The following is a 14,747-nucleotide window of genomic DNA, read 5'->3' on the forward strand; positions in this document are numbered from 1 at the left end:
ATGAGCACTCGGCTCCGGAATCGAAGTAAAACGGAAACGACTCACCCAGATGACTCAAACTACCAATTGGCGGCTTCATCCCACAGAAGTCGACTCGGGGTTTGTTCTTGGGGCTGGATTTTCTGTCTTGTTGTTGCGGACAATCTGGTGCGATATGGCCCTCCGCCTTACACTTGAAGCAAACCAGCCCCAAGAACAAACCCCGAGTCGACTTCTGTGGGATGAAGCCGCCAGTTGGTAGTTTGAGTCATCTGGGTGAGTCGTTTCCGTTTTACTTCGATTCCGGAGCCGAGTGCTCATTAATTATTGTTATTATTGTTATTATTGTTATTATTGTTATTATTGTTATTATTGTTATTATTGTTATTATTGTTATTATTGTTATTATTGTTATTATTGTTATTATTGTTATTATTGTTATTGTTGTTGTTGTTGTTGTTGTTGTTGTATCGTTATAATCGTCTATATCATTGCTGTTGTTGGTCCTTTTGGTTTAATCATCATCGTGGCACGTTTCAAAGTATAATCCCAACCTCTCCAACGGAACCATGCGATACCTTCTATTAAATAACAGAAAGGAAGAATTGTCTTTTGTCATTAAACGGATAATACGAAACATGAATAGCTGGTTGTACGTGACGACATTATTTTGTAAGCAATCATACCTTGTCGAGCGGTTAAATCCTGAGGATCGTTCAAATAAAGACCGTTTAATCCTCGTCCGCACGATTTCCACCACCATCCGCCTTTTAGCATGGAAGCGCAGTTCAACGATGACCTATCGTTGTCCCTGTGTGAAATGAAATATCGTCTCGAACGAATAGTTGACTCTTATTACGATTAATCTATCCGATATTATCCGTTCTTCAATGTTTTTTGCTCTATGCTTTCACATAACCGAAATTGTCATTTCATGCATTCTATCAAATGAAGAAATAACGTGTTACCTGTTGTACGTGGAAAACGGACTATTGTTCGAACCGTACCATGGATCGTTTAATGAGTCACCGGCATTTCCGTCGTAACCGTCAATCTCCAATTTATAATATTCTCCTTCTGAATAGATTTTGAAGTGAGAGTACTGTGCGTACCTAAACGAAACTACATACATATATAATTTTTGTATGCGCACGGATATACGGATGTTCCGAAACGTTCTATATCTTAAATGTACAGAGAAAATCGTCTTTGAAATCCTCTCCGATCTATTCTACACAGACATTAAAACGTCCGAACTTCGCATCCAAAATCAGTTGCAATTGTAATTTTGATATTTCTTACCTTTTGTTACCTTCGAAATCTTCGAGTTCCACCCGAAGCATGTAATCTTCGTTGTTAGTTAACATGTATATGTTTTCGTTGCCAAGCCAAAACTCTCGAGCAGGATCACCAAAACCTTTTTTATAATCAGCCCAATCACGATTGAAATTTTCTCTTGGCTCGCCGAAATCGTCTCTTCTTTAAATAACCTAGGAAAAAGTGGAAATTCTTTTTCGAATTATGAGATAAAAGAAGTAGGAAGATTAAATATCTTTTACCAACGAACGCGGCTGTTTATTGTACGCACAGTTATTCTTTTTCTGTAACGACCTAAGAGTATAAGCTATCGATTCTATATTGATTCTACATTGATTCTACATTGCGAAATATACTTTTTGGGAAAAAAAAACCCGTTCTATCACACTAGTTTTATCTCGATGCATGATGCACACGCGTATATACATATTATAGTATTTGGACGAATCTCTGTTTTACCGTCCAACCTCCTTCGGCGATATCCTGCTCGCAATAAACCTTGAGAAACCAATAGGTTGTTCCACGAATTTGAAGATAATAGACACCGCTATCTCTCATGCCAGCATTTAACAAATCAACACATGAATAGTCCTGTAACGTTAAACAATATGTACATGTATTATCGTGTTTGTAAGCATTGATAATATGGAATAACGCTTTCTTTTTCTTGCGTAGATTTTTCACTCTGTTACATATTACGTACATAGATTAGTAGTTTTCTCTCTTTCTACAATATTGTTATACATATTTAATGTTTCAATTATACAATCGTATTGTAAAAACTACTTTTCTCTTTCTTTCTTTTTATTTCTTCTAGAAATATGGTATAGGTTTTCAAAATTCCCATAAAGGAAGGATTAATAAAAATTTCACCGACAGGGACTTTTTACGAGCCATATTCGAACGTTTCAAAGTTGATGGTTGTACGTGATGCACATGTGTACATTATAGTGACTTTGTGTGTTATTTACGGTTTGACGAGACGAGTAATTACGAGCAACTTCAAAATGACCGTTTAAACGAAACATTCAGAATGTTAATCGATGTATTACGTAATAAATTTTTCATATCTGAACATTTCTTTGTGTTATAGCACATACGATATGTACGTGAACGAAGGTGGGCATATACGTAGGCATGTCGTGTATTCTATAAGTGATTTAACTATACTGTATATGCACGATAAAATGCATATGTTTAAGATTCCTTCTTTCTCTCTCCAACCCCTTCCCCCTTCCCCCTCCCTACACAATCCCTCCTTTTCCGTAGTAATTGGGCCTCCCCTTGTCTACACATTCTTCACATAGAAATACAGCAGCGTTGTTGTTACGTTTACTCTCTCACCTTCTTCCGTTTCATCGCGTTCGTTCGCTTATTCGCTTACAGGGTCTTACAAGGTAACTAAACTATAGAAAAGAGAGAGGAAGAAAGAAAAAAGTATGTTTGCATAAAAGTCATGCGGTATATCGATTATTCCACTTTGGTCGGTTAAAAACCAAAGAAGAAATGAGAAAAATATAAAATACTATATAAAAACTGTTTCTAATTCGTTTGAACGGTGCCGATTACCAGTGACGTTAATTGGTACGGGTTGAGAATGTTTTTGTTGTTTATTACCTTAACATCTTTGTAATTAAGGAATGCATCGGTGGTAAAGGTGGAATTTGCTGTACTTGGTTTGTTTTTGACACTTGGAAATATAACACCACGATTTTTAGACGATGATCGCTGCGAACTCGGTGATAATGGGGGGCCTATTGAAGGATTGGCTGTCGAGTTGGAGAAATTAGTGGAAACCAGCTATTTGCTTGAATTAATGAAATTATTGATCGATACGGCGTTCGACGAGGTCGAGGAAGACATGGACATCGACACAGACGAAACAATGGTAGTCGGATTGACCGGTGAAACGGTTGTTTCAACTGCAATGTCATCAGAGAGTTCAACGTATCTGTGAATCGAAAGAAATTCGTTCTACATGAAACATAATAATTAATTACATAGCAATGTAATAATGGTGTTTCGTTAGTTGAACGTAGTATATTGTCGCTACACTTTCTACATATTTATTTATTTATTTATTTACTAATATTCTTTTACATCGTTCTTTCACGCATCATATACCTATGTATAATAATATATTGGAATATTTACTAACAACAGATGCAATCAATTCGAAATACGATTCTTTCACATTACACGAAACGAAAGATTTCTTTTCATCGAACGGAACAAAGCAAACAGATAAAGATAGAAATACGTATGTACATTGTCTGTTATTATTAGAGAGAAAAGATTATTTCTCGAAAAATGGAATGGAACTGACAACGTCGTAAATGCCTTTGGTTTCTATATTATTTCGTAACATGATGTATGATAATAAAAGCAAGCGAATAAAGTATCAAAGAAGGAAAACTAACCTATTGGAGTCGTATTCGACAAGGCGATCGATCGTGGGATCTAGCAGCAATTCCGCAGGTATTGGACGCTGAGCAAGGCTAGCTACATCGTCCTCCTGCTTTCGAAGTCTATTCTCCACTCCTTCTAAATTTTCGATAATCTTATTCGTTTTCGATCTTAAATCCGCATGAATTTCACTGATCGCTCTTTCTTGTCTTTGCGTTTGTGTAAGTAATTCATCGGATTTTGGCAAGAGATCGTCCACGGAACTTTTCGTGCCAACCTGTCGAAAAAAGTATAATACCTATCTATATGGAATGCCGTCAAGTGGACATGTAAAATTGTGCATGCGGTCATACAACGTGATTAACACGGCAGGTAAACAGTGAAATTAACAATTTAGCCACATCTTCTCAGCTTACCACGACGTTCCAGACTTCATCCATTTTCTCCGATACAGTCAACAATTGGATATATTTGTTCGACGAGTCGATCGATTTTACTCTGCCTTGGTGGTGGCGGCTCGGTAGTTGTCGTTGTTGTTGTTGTAACGTTGAACGCCGGTCGACCGTTCGTACTTCCTCTCACTAATATCGCATCGTGCACGTCACTCGTCATGTTGTAAATAGTTCCCAAACGATCGGAAGCCAAGTTTACGTGAAACTGTAACTTTCTGTCCATATTGTTTGTCGCTTGCCTTAAATTTTTTATCCCGATCGTAATGTGATTTATTACTTCATTACTCATCGCTTTAGTGATTTCGATTACGCTCATACATTGACTGGCTTTTTTTCGCTGGCTTCGGCATTTATGTCGTCATTTTGTAACAAGTTATTATCCAATTGATGTTTCAAATCGATCAATTTATTATCTATATCCGATACCTTTTGATCAAGTGACAATAATTTTTCACCAAGAGTGAAATCGGATGATGATGGATTTTCTCGCTTCTGATGGATTGCTTGTAATTTCGGACCTGTTTTGCCAAATAAATGCCAATTTATACGATAAACTTGAACAGCGAATGGCAACCGTAGAAAGAAAAGAAGAAGAAGCATCAGTAAAAAGATAAAAGTATGGAAAAGAGACAAAGAGAACGAAAAAAGGGGAGGGGGGAAATACAGGGAAAGCAGGCTTGTATACGTTTGTACATATGTAGGTATATACCTATACAATAGGTATATATAGGTAGGTACCTATAAACTACACGTAAATACAATTGTTAAGTAAACGATATAGATAAAAGAAAACCGGCTGTAAATGTAATACAATTCAAACGACAATTTGTAGTTGCGATCCATGTTTGTTCTAACCGAGTCGATCAGTCCAATATTTTTTCTTTTTTCTTTTCTTCTTCTATAGATACGTCTGTTAACGAATTTCTGTTTTTACGTATTAGCATTTTATGTACATACATACATACGTACCGCTTCTGATTTCACTGTCGTTTTTATCATCGCTCCTTTTTATCGAGTATGCAGATTCAGTTGAAGAAAATTCAATTTGATGAGAATTGAAAAGTTTTAGATCTAATGTTCGTAGCTTTGTAATAACTGCATCGGTTTTATCGATATTATCATTCACGCGTGAATCCAAAGCTTCCACTCTTCTCATCAAGTGTTCCACCGCTTTGTCCAAATTTTCAATGCGCTTTAATTTTGATTCCAAAGTCGAAACTATAACCTCGAAAACGTTAAAGAGGTATTGCTCTCTGAAAAAAAAGTACCGAAAAGTATTACGATCAAAGAATGAAATTCGTTTTAATTTCAATTAAGAAATTTTCATTTCACTGGAGTAATGCAAAAGTAAGAATGTTCATCCATTGATTCGTTACATCTTAACTATCTCAACAATTAATAGAAATTTCAAAATATGAACAAATTATCAAATTTGATTAATATTAGTTATTATAAAAAGCTACAAAATTAATTCATCTTCTTTAAATAAATTAAACGATATTGATAATCGATACATCATTGCTATAAATGAGGAAAATGTTGCTCTATCTTATATAAAATAGTATCGGATCTAAGATAAAGCTGAATCTGAAACAACTTGCACAGATGTATCCTTTCTCTCGTTACGATGTAAACTGTAATTTTACGCAATCCATAGGTAGGTCAACAGTCGTACTCTCCATGGTTATTACGGTCCTTTCGAATCTTACAAATCTGTAAACTTTATAGTGTAATGCCTAAATTTGTAGAATTTGTATGTAATTGTATGTAATGTAAAATATAACGGCATTGTTGTCATTACTTTTACCACATGTACACGACTACTGAACGATAATCAACATACTTAAATAATTAACATACATATACATTATTAAGAATTACAACATATTTTCGTAAATTTTATTATTTATTCTCTTTTCGTAACGCACACGCGATATTCGTATTCGTATTCGTGTGTGTATTCTCTGGTTTACTCTGGCTTTATTCGTCGAATAAAAATGTAATTTATAATAATAATTATATATAAATATAGTATGTAACATGCAATGATTATAGAATGTAGAATTATAGTAAAATATATACAGAAAGAAAATGACTCGCAAATATTTGCTCACTCGCTTTTACTAAATATACAGATACGATAAATATACCTTGTAAGGAGAGTAGGAAAATGTCCTAATTATTAATTATTCCAACGAGGAGATCTACGTTTACCAGTTTCAATGATTTTCAAATATATTATTGTCAGGATCATGATTTTGAACAACTTTTTCCTACGTATGTTTGGGGCCCTGCTCGGCTGTAGCTTTCGAGATATGTACATATTCGTAAAAATACCTTTGCTACCTTTTATCTTGGTATCGGTTAGGTTGCTGGCAGCTTTGTGTACCGGGCAAGATGATATTACCTATACGTATGTATGCGAGTTTATGGCTCTCGCATAGATAAAGCCAAACTTGTACTGTTTCGCGTTGCAGGATCGCTGGATAGATGATTCCTCCACAGTGAAAGTGAACAACGAAAAACGGAGAGTATTTACACCAGTTCACTGGTGGATGAATACTCCGGATGGACGCTAACATATTCTTGGCGACTGAAATAGTGAATTGTTTAAATAATATATTAGAATCTGTTACTTTTTCGCTAATATTCTAAATCTTCTAAATATTTTCATGTAAATTACAGTTTACGTTGACGTTGTACACCTGTGCTTAAAATACGGATAAATCGAAATTTTGTTCCTTTTTTTCTTCAAATTGATGAACATCTACAATTATTATTAAAATTACACATTGCACATAAGAGCAATCGGCCGAGACCCTGTAGCCTTGTAATTGAAACGCCCGCTCGTTGCAAGTTTGATAGTCCTACGTGCTATAATGAGATTATTCCTACGTAAAAATGAATTAAAAAAATTAATGACAAGTGATTAATAAGAATTATTAGTAAGGAATACTTTTTAAATCCTATTTAACTGATTTGATATGATGAGACGAAACCTTTCATGATCATAAGAATATATAATAGAATGAATAATAGAATATATAATAGAATATATAATAGAAAAGTTTGTGAAGTTATCTTATGTTTACTTTACCCTTTCCGATAATAAAAATACTTTATGATACTTATCAGCTTCTTTCGGGCAAAGTTATTTTATTTTTACAATATAAAAAGTTGAGTTATCTCTTTTAATTCTTTAGAATTACGATATTACAATCATTAATGCCAGATTCATCGAGGAGCGATAAAACAAAGTATCCTCAAAGGTCACATCCATCAAACCCAGTTGTTAGATAAACTTTATGTAAAATTTTTGATCGAGAGACCTTTACAAACACGACGATACTGCTGCTGCAGTGCGACATGCTCGACGTATCGTCGACTGATTGAAAAATGGTTCACAATTCGATCAACTGTATAGGCAGCTGAGGTTAGTATTGCTTAAATGCGATCGATGATCGACTATGTCTACTGTCGTAGTTACGATTGGCTGAATGAGAAACAAATATTTATACAAGTATGTATTTGGTGCTGACGAGATTTACTTCTGACTGATTTCTTCACATATACTTGAACGATTCTAACTGAAGAATGAAATTTAAAACGTAATTTTATTGTATTAATTTCTACTTCGTTGCAGCTATTGCCGATTCATCTACAAGTATAGTATGTACGTATGATTATACAAATTATAATAATAAACAGGTCTCGTGTTCCTAAGCCAAAAAAAATCGTTCTCTTTACTTTCCTTCTAATTATCAAATTGTCAGATTAATATTTTATACTTTATCTATATGTAAATGAAGTTGTCTATTATAAAATTCTATCATCTCAAACGTATCGCGTAATTTTAATCGCTGATATTTCTGTTGTTTCAATTATTATGCCGACATCGTTATGTAATGTTACCTTAAATAATAATAAGACCTTGTTCTTTCACGAATGCTCCTCTTAAATAAGTCTCAATAAGAATAATTGATATCATAAGCGTAATTATTATAGATATCGGTCCTTCGATTCATAGAAAACAGAAAATGTCGCTATTCTTTCAAATACAATTGTATCATATAAGGTCCATGACGTTGCAAAAAAAAAAAGAGAGAAAGAAAGGTTACAATATAAACATACATGATAGAACGCATGTTTTAATTTAATTTATTAAGCTATAACTGTATAATTGTTTTACTTGATCCACATTTTTAACCAGCTTATAACGAAAATGGGCATGAATATTATCGAAATTACTCTAGTGTAAAAGTACTCCGCAGCGAAACCAACGAATAAAAACTAACAACGACTATTGAAAGGTGGAAGCGGAATTACAACGAGCGCTTACAACGGACGACATTCCACAACTGATATCTTCCGTAAGATTGAAAGAGAAAGGTAACAAATTACGAGACGAATACCATGATGATTCTAGCGGAACGACTAATGGTAGTAGATGTAACACGTGTATACATATATGTGTCGGAGATGTAGGGATGGCGGGCCTTTCTTTTGGAATTTTGGGAAGATTCCCAATACTTTCGGTTAAACTGTTTGTTTAAGCTGTTCAATATAGTATTATAACAGTGGACTTGAGGTTGAGGTGACACTGCCGGTCACCGAACGTAGCCACGGTCTCGGGATGAACGTAAAAGTACTAATGTTGAGGGACACACGTTGTATTAACAAACAAGTCCCGAGGCGGGAGCAATAACGGCTCTACGCGAGCCTAGTAACGGTGCCTGGAATTTTGTTGATAACCCTGATCAATATGCAATTGACAAATGTGATCGTGTCAGTCTTTTATTTGTATGATCACCTTGGAGAGTTGATACACAACGTCAAACGATTAGTCTAAAAGATACCGAACGTCATAGCTAACGTCATTTCAAGAATAGCTTATAACTAAATGTTCAAAAAGTTGTCCCGTTGACCGTGGATTCGTTAAACCCGAGAACATTGTTTATTTAAGAGTGACTTTACGTTATACAGTTAAACCTTGTTTAATCAACTCCTGTACATATTACTGTAAATATAAACCTTTGAACAACTATAATGGCTAGTCCTAATGAAGAAACACAAGGCGCCCCAAGAACCAGCACCAACCCAACAAACCCGATTAACCCGACATATGTATACCCCCCCCCCCCTCCGTCCATGTATCCTGACATTTACGAATTTCCTACTACGTCGGTCTACAACCTTCGTGTTATTCTTAGGCAACAGAAGCAATATTTATTAAGAACTAATATCGATAAAGTTGTTATGCGTAAAGGTAAGTAAGCGTAAACGTACATATAGTACATAAACGTACATATCATCAAACTTGTAATGAATTTGTCTCTCGTCTCTTTTCGCGTTGCAATCTATTTACATATTATGTTTATTTTTGGTAGAGTCTGACATTGATATATCTACTTCCCGATTGGTATCGATCGCTTAAGATGGATAATCATGAAGACAGTGCGATGCAGGCTTACAAATAAAATGTTTACAGTGAAACTGTTAGAAACTTACAGTTCTAGAAAACTAGATTTAAGTGATTTTTGAATACGTTTAATTTTCTTGTAAAGACTCAACATTTTGAACAATTTTTTCCTATACATGCAAGAGTCTGTCGGCCATAGTTTCCAAGATATTGCGAGCAAAAAAACTATCGATACCATTACCGTGAGTAGTACTGCCTGTAATAATTGTACGTTCGTGGCAGTGTATGCGCTCGTATTAGTTTCCAGCGACCAGATAGAGTGACCTGACCGAAACCTGACGCTTATTCTCTGTTTATTGTGTATACCATATGATGTATACGAACGAAGGTGGGCCGAGACCGGGATACAGCTCCGTGGCCCAACTGCACATGGGAGGTTCTAAGAAATGTCTGTCTGTCTTACAATTCAATTAAAGATGAATATCATTAATGTATTGAGCTTAGCTTCTTTAAAAACCAGTCACCACGAGGAGGTCGGCAACACTTACATAAAATATTTTGTAAAATAATATCAATTATTTGAGTCATAAGTTATGACATGACAGGTATTTTTCTTGCAACCTCGAATACGCAATTGTGCATGGAACCTTTAAACTCACCCAAGACTCTTGTTCATAAACAGAAAATACACTGACACATATGCCACTACGGATGGACAACGGGGTACAAGACAGCTTTTTTACAAATATCTCTGAAAACAAAGTCGAGCTGGAGTAATATATATATTAAAGTTTTTCAAAATGTTGATTTCTACCACATATTTGAGAATCGTCGAAATTGGTAGGGTGAGCTTCTCTATAAATAATTATAAAAATTTTTTTACGCTTGCATATCAAAATATAGGTGTCAACAAGATAACATACAAGCTCGGATTTAATAAACCGATTCCGAAATAAGTCCATATTTCTTTATCGCAAACTAAAAATGTCCCGTTTCCGTGTGAAGTTGACAAATCGATTATGAAAAATGTACTTTTTCGCACATTTTACTAATTTACAATATAAAAATTGGGATTATCGTGACGCAACGAGTCTCATTTTACAGATTATTTTATTAACTCACAAAGTTCTACTGAAACTTTTTCATGTCCAACAAATAGCGTTCAAGGTATAAAACGATATGTGAAAAAAGGTTGTGTTTTTCGTTTAATCGGTATTTCTTTTATAAAGCATCAAGGGAAAATTGTTTCAAAGTCGCTTTATATAATATGCAAAAATATTTTTACTATCAATTTGTTCCTGAAAAAATATTAATTCAAATAGACTAGAAGGAAAACACTAGTGTATATGCCAGCTAATACGTTACCACATACATTAGAGAGAATATATGGTTTTTCGTATTTGTTATCTTATACTCGTACACACATACACATGTAAATCTTACGCATGAAAAAGAGAATGATGCGCGCGCGAAGGGAGATGTTGAGTTTTTCTCGTTGACTGTTCATACTATTTTAAATATCGTATTATATTATGCAATTTGAGTCTGATTGTCGAAATTGTATTGATCTTACGCGCCAAAAGTTATTTGATCTACACAAAAACCGAACTGATCGACTTATTCGAGTTAATCAAGATTAAAGATTTGCTTTTGAAAAATAAAACGTTGTAGATGCTAAAACAAAACAATTTTCTAGACAACCGAGATAATCTCGGTGTAGCTTCTGCCTACCAGTTTAATTAGACGATTAATTAATTATTAGTTGTGGTTTGTGCAGTGTCGTTAGAAGAAGGTGTATCAAATACAAGAATTAACAGACTCGTTATTGTTGACAAGTTCTTAGCGATAAATGAAATGGTAAATAAATGAAAGAAAAGATAGTTTGGCTAATATGTAATAGACACGTAAGTGGAAAGCGAGATGAGAAGGCAACCAGTATGTAATTTCTAGAAAGAAAGCAAGGTTTACAATCAACGATCCGATAAAATTCATAAAATTCTATTACATAAGTGACAAAATATTCTTTAGCAATTCCGCTACTATTATTAAGAATCAAACACCTTTCGCGTTGTTCTGCGAAATTACATAAGGGAAAGTCTAGCATGAACCCCAATAGAACGACAACACAAGGCGAGACAACACGACGACGAGGGATTTATAGCTATATACTGCAGATTGTAGATGTATGCTGCTACACGCTGCACGAATTGAGAGGATGGAAAGAGAAAGCGAAAGAAAAAGGCGAGTATAAACCTGTTTCAGTACAATAACGGAAATTCTTGGTTCAATTTCTTACGATTAAAGTCATCGGATCAAAGCATTAAACTTAAACCAATTTTATTTGAATCGGCGTTACTTTTATTACCACATTCGTTCAAAACAAATAACTCATTTTCATTTTCCTAATATTAAGTGGTACAAATTTGCTACGCAAACGAGCAAATCACAATTAAATTGTACTTGTTTCAGAATAACAAATTCCAGAAGAATTATTCGATTTTTTAACTTTTCACCGCGCAGGAAACACAGGAAAGCTGTACGGACAGACTGTCCGTTGGTCAACTACGATTAAGTGAATATGTACACACACACATATATGTTATACACTATATGCTATTCACAAAATTAAACAAGAAGAAGAAATTAGTCTTCTCGAATATTTATCATCGATCAATCTATCGAATGAACTTAAGTGATACAATGCCTGTCATTTTACTCTGTTCTCAACTTCCGATCTTTACAAAAAAAAAACAATGTTAATTAATATACTTTATTGTTTTTTATGCCAACTTACCTATTTCGTTGGGAATTGCGGCTGGGTATCGGTATCGTGTTTCCAGTGATGTTGCCTCCATTGTTACTAACGTTACGGGTATTACGTTCATCGGCAGAGGACCTGGGTAGTCTAGGACTTCCAGCAAACACGATACCCAATAAACATGTGACAAGTACTACAGCTTCTCTCATGATCGAACAATCGCAGAGAATGAAAGGAATATGAAAGATATGGGAGTGAATGTATATTTAACGGCAATGTCAATGGCGAGGAAGTATAAAAGGGAAAGGAGAAAGAAAAGAAGAAGAAAAGAAATAGAAGAAGCAGAAGAAGAAGAAGAAGGAACAGAAGAAAAAGAAAGAGAGAACGGCAGAAATAAAGAACGGAACGAAGAAAAATACGCGATTTTAAAAATTCACGTACCCACGGCACTCCCGACGAAGATCACTTAATGTTCGGTTAGTTGTTCGCATGCAAGTTCTTCTTCTTCTTCTTTTTAAGCCGAACATCCATTCATTCTCAACGCTTATATATATGTACAAAGCAATAAGTAAATTCACCAACGATAATGTTTCTAAGTGAAGATATATACGCGAGAATGTAAATGTTCTTTTCGACTGGAACAAAACCAATTTGATCGAAGCACAAATCACGAAACACTCGGCAAAGAAAACACGACTATTACAAGTTGCAACAAACAGGAAAAGATCTTTCTTTCGCCATTACCAATTTTAAATTGTTTCATAACAATTCGTTATCATAACGAATGTTCAAGGTGATCACAGCGGAGTTTATCCCGATCCTCTTCGATATAACACTTTGATCACCGTATACGCACCAAGGATAAGAGGAGATGATGAACTTAAGCGAATCCTATATTTTTCTCATTTTTCTCTTTGTAGCAAAATCATTACTTGTTCTGTTGGTTTCGCTCTACTTTTAATATTCGTTCGCCTTGATCGAAATATATACGACCGTTGTCATTGCGAACATTGACTTTCCCTTGATGAAGACACACTCACACACACACGGTAAATGAGTAATTAGTATAGTCTCTTAGAAACGACTTAAAAAAGAAAGACAAAAGACCGTATCAATTTGTTGTATTTATTTGTGCGCAACTGTTCCACAGACAAAATCAGAACCATTATTTAATTCTTTTGAATCTCGATGATTACGCGCACTTCGCACTGAATGTTGTGTATGACACCTGTTCCGTTTTCTTCCAAGTTCGATGATCTATCCGTTCTTCTCTTCTTCCTAGATATATAAGTTCGATATAAATTGAAACATAGATAAACTCTATGTCATATACGGTTGTGCATCACCCTTCCTTATTCTAATGTTTTTCACTTTATTGTTCGTACGTCTCCTGAAATAACGAGCAAAATATACAACAGTAATACGCAATTATGCGCACCGTATTTTAAATTCGATACAAACAATCAGACTGCCGACACCATAAAGCACCAACAAGTTCCCGATCGCCGCTAAATAGTAAGAGTTACTTTCACGTACATACGTGTCCGCTTTGAAAGAGTGCTTGTACCTCTCCCCACTGATCTACCGACCATTCTGTGGTCTTTTTCCGTCCTTTCCCTCTGTAAGGCTATGATCCGATCTGAAACGGTTCGATCCGTTTGAATTCGTACTGTTCCGTTTCGTTGCAACTTCTTCTTCCCCTTCCTTTGCGTTGCCCTTCTCTTTCTCACCCTACCTACCACTCTACCCCTTCTTGACTGATGTCGTGGCCAGCGTCACCAGGAGAAGTTCCTATCGCAGGAACAAGATGACGTCACTTATAAAACGAAGACATACATGTATGTGACCATACGCGAATACGACTGTCAGTCCCCATCATTGTCTTGCCCCTTCGCTTATTTGAGTGCATCTATAGTACGAGATATTCCGTCATTCTATGCTACTACTACATACACCATAAATACTGTTTTAATTCTTACTGCTGCCGTTCTTCATGCTTCCAAACTTTCAACAGTTCCAACAGCCATTTTACTCCTACTTTTGACTTTCTGACAATATCGATTACAGTTGATTGAAAAATAAACAGGAATAAACCGAACATTACCTGCGTATGATATATTAATTTGTAAATACATATCTATATCGCATCGATATCTATCTAATATTTAATATATTTGCATCTAACGTATTGATAACTTTCATTTTCTTCGTAATGATTATAAATCATCTTTTTATAAATCATTATTTATCTTTTAATTAAAATGTGTCAGAGCGCAGTTGGAACGAGGATTAAAATTACATAACTTAAACGTAAAATGAAGATTAAGGAAATAACTATTATTAAGGTGAGCTAATTCAAAGGTGAAAATTGCTTTTAAATAAGATAAATGTCGTCAGTTATTTATAGCTGAGCTTC

At 35.0% G+C, this 14,747-nt stretch overlaps 1 pseudogene; it reads right to left on the bottom strand.

The window, feature by feature from the left end:
- Window positions 1–381: 381 nt before the first annotated feature.
- LOC138189460 (angiopoietin-2-like) lies at window positions 382–13,116 on the bottom strand (annotated as a pseudogene).
- Between the last annotated feature and the right edge of the window lie 1,631 nt (window positions 13,117–14,747).

Source organism: Bombus flavifrons, unplaced genomic scaffold (assembly GCF_040668555.2).
Source record: "Bombus flavifrons isolate JBK064 unplaced genomic scaffold, iyBomFlav1_principal scaffold0053, whole genome shotgun sequence".
In the NCBI taxonomy this organism is placed as follows: domain Eukaryota; kingdom Metazoa; phylum Arthropoda; class Insecta; order Hymenoptera; family Apidae; genus Bombus; species Bombus flavifrons.